At 52.8% G+C, this 2,743-nt stretch overlaps 1 protein-coding gene across 1 annotated transcript in view; it reads left to right on the top strand.

Moving 5' to 3' along the window:
- The first annotated feature begins 2,135 nt into the window (after nucleotides 1–2,135).
- GRM5 (glutamate metabotropic receptor 5) overlaps nucleotides 2,136–2,743 on the top strand; it is a 554,676-nt gene continuing 554,068 nt past the window's right edge. Inside the window, exon 1 of the mRNA XM_007459683.1 lies at nucleotides 2,136–2,306. The gene's annotated coding sequence lies outside the window, so the exon portion shown is untranslated. The remainder of the gene's footprint in view (nucleotides 2,307–2,743) is intronic.

The raw sequence follows: 2,743 nt of genomic DNA, 5'->3' as shown, positions 1-2,743 counted from the left end.
GGAGCCGCTTCGCCTGCTGCCGCCGCTGCCTCCATCGTCGCCACTAGCGCCCCAGCTGCAGCCCAGGCCGCTTCGCGAGCGCGGGGAGCCCGCAAGGAGCGGCTGGCTCGGGGCGCCAGGCTCCGGGCGCGCACCTGGTAAACACCGCGCGTTTTTCTTTCTTTCGGCTCTTGGGTCGCCGCGGCAGTAGGAGCCCTCCGGAGCCCCTCCCCCAGCGCAGGGATGGAGAGCAGTCAGGCAAGGGGCGGGAGCTTGGGCGAAGGGACCCGGGAGGGCAGGTGGTGGGCAGGTGGAGAAGTGATGGAGCCAGGGACGCTACGAGGTACTGCAAGTTTAGGAAAGTCACCCCACAAGGACGTGTGCTGTGTGAATCAGACATGAATCTCTAGTCGGGAGCCCAGGCTACCGCGGCGTCGCTCCAATGAGAGGTTTATGAATATCATTTTGCTTGTATTTGCATAAGTGAGGAATTTAAGTGGGCTCGTTTCCATAGAAAATGAACTAAAAAAAAAAAAAAATCAGGGGAGAAAAAATAGAGCTCTGAGCCAAAGGGAGCGTTTGGACACCTCTCTTCCTCTCTCTCTCTCTTTTCTCGCATACTGATACATGTGCACAAAGTGGTGCATTTACCAAAGGAGGAGGGCTTCTCTGTTTCTGAAGCCATTAGGTGTTGGTGGGAGGCTAATAAGAGCATTTGCTGGTGCTTCACCCTGAAAAGAGACAGCAAAAGAGGGACCTGGTTGGGTGTAAATGCCAGTGTTCCATTTCTAAAATGACACTTCCATGACTACACTGCCGAGGAGAGGTTTTTGAGAACAGGGGCCATTTTAAGGGGGTACACCTGCAACTCTGCACCTTTAAGCTCAAGTTTATGTACTCCAATTGGGGCTAGGAAGATGGCCTTACCCTAGGTTCCTTTATGGGACTTTGGCAAAGGATGGGGTCAGAGAGAGGGATATGGAGGGAGAGGGAAGAGAAGAGAGCTAAATATGACTGAATGGGCTGTGTAAGGTGGTAGAAAGAGCAGGAGCCTGGAAGTCAGGTTTGGCATAAATGTGTTCGTTTATTATCACCCTGGGTAGTCTCTGGGCTGTCTCTAGGAAAGTGTGTGACCTTGAACAAGTCCCTTAACCTCTGTGTACTCTGTTTCTCCATCTGCAAAATGTAGAGGCTCTTCTGTGTTTTGGGTCACTAAGGTCTCATGCAGTAGCAGTGTCTATGATTTCATGGGTTTGAGGATCTGCATACAAGGAAGGAAAAGTGCCCAGAAAATCTGGACAAAGGAAGCTTCAAGGTATTTTCCCTCAAAGTATCAAAGGCATTTGCAAGCTCTTGGCTTTGCTGTTGGTGTAATGTGTGCTAAGAGTTCTGTAGAAATGGGTGAGAAGGACAGTCAGACACCTAGCTTGTAGCCAGGAGAACCTGGAGTCCTGAGTGCTGTCTGGAGAGGTTTGGATCCACAGAGTCTAAAGTCACATGCTTTTTTAAAGGTAGCAATTAAAGAAGGGAGTTTGGTGGCAAGCTGTGATGTTCTTTGAATGAGGGTTTGGTAAAGAATCTGGAATTGATTCTAGCACAAGGAAAATGAATGGCATCGTACTTTAAAGGTTGGGCAATCAGGACGGCAGGACAGCTAAGAGTGATATTTGAGAATACTGTAATCTGGACAGAAGGGTTAGGAGAGAGAAGGAAACATTCTTCCTGAGACAAGGGTTCCTAGACTCCTAGGAGGCTACTGGCATCTGCCCAGTGTCCTTGACACCTCTGCCACTTGTCTGAAGGAGGCACAGGTACACATTCCCCCTCAATACAAGCACATTCTTAGAATTTACGGATCTGAATTCCAGCCATTGAGATGAGAAAGTTCACATGGGAAAACTCAAGTCCGAGGGGATGTCCCCCAACCCTCCCACCATGTGAGCATCTGGCTGTGAAGCTGGCTTACCCATCCAGATTCGACCCGAAGTCTGTGTTCCTAAAGGAGCTCACTGTGCCACTTGGTGGCACCAAAAAGTTGCGCTGAGAACTCTGTTCTCTATAAATACAAACTACCACCCCTCCCTCCTCCGCGCTCTCCCCTTCCCCCCTTCTCCTCTTTCTCAGTAGCAGGGAGAATTGCTGCACACGCCGCCCTCAGCTCTGCTGTTCTGCGCGCACGGAGCGCAGGCGATGAGCTTAAGATCATCTCGCGCGGGGGGGAGCCCGGGACTGGAGAGGCCGGCTCTGCCCCGCTGATCCGCGCGGCCCAACTTTATGGGGGGCTAGCTAGACCGCGCCTCACTGCCTGCTGCGCCGCCAACAGCGGGGTAAGCTTGCTAAGTGTCTGTTTACCCAAGTGTCCTCGGGCCGGGAAGAATGTATGAGCTATACGCTTGCTGGGAGCTTACAGTTTGCTTTGGGGGAGGGGGACGAGGGTGGAGCAGCGGGGGTGGCCAGAACCTCAAGGATGAAGTCCGCTCCATTCGCGGATGACTTCAGTTAAACCTGCTGGGGAGAAAGGGCGAGAGCAATGGGGTAAATGAGGGAATGGCCGCAAGGGTTGAGAAGGGGATTCTGCATGCCTTCGGATGCGAGTTCCCGCTCCCCGAGGGCCAGGTGCGTGCTTTTAGAATTCAGACTGGGCTCCTCCAAACCACCCGAGGGCTCAGAATTCTAAGAAGCGAAGGTGGAGAGGGAGAGGAGGGAGAATCGCTTCCCAGTAGATCGGTTATAGCTGCGGTGACCAGGCGCCTGCTGCGGGAAG

Source organism: Lipotes vexillifer, unplaced genomic scaffold, assembly GCF_000442215.2.
Source record: "Lipotes vexillifer unplaced genomic scaffold, Lipotes_vexillifer_v1.1 scaffold1069, whole genome shotgun sequence".
Classification (NCBI taxonomy): Eukaryota; Metazoa; Chordata; class Mammalia; order Artiodactyla; family Lipotidae; genus Lipotes; species Lipotes vexillifer.
The sequence above is the reverse complement of the archived record's forward strand: the minus strand, read 5'-3'. Positions and strand labels throughout refer to the sequence as shown.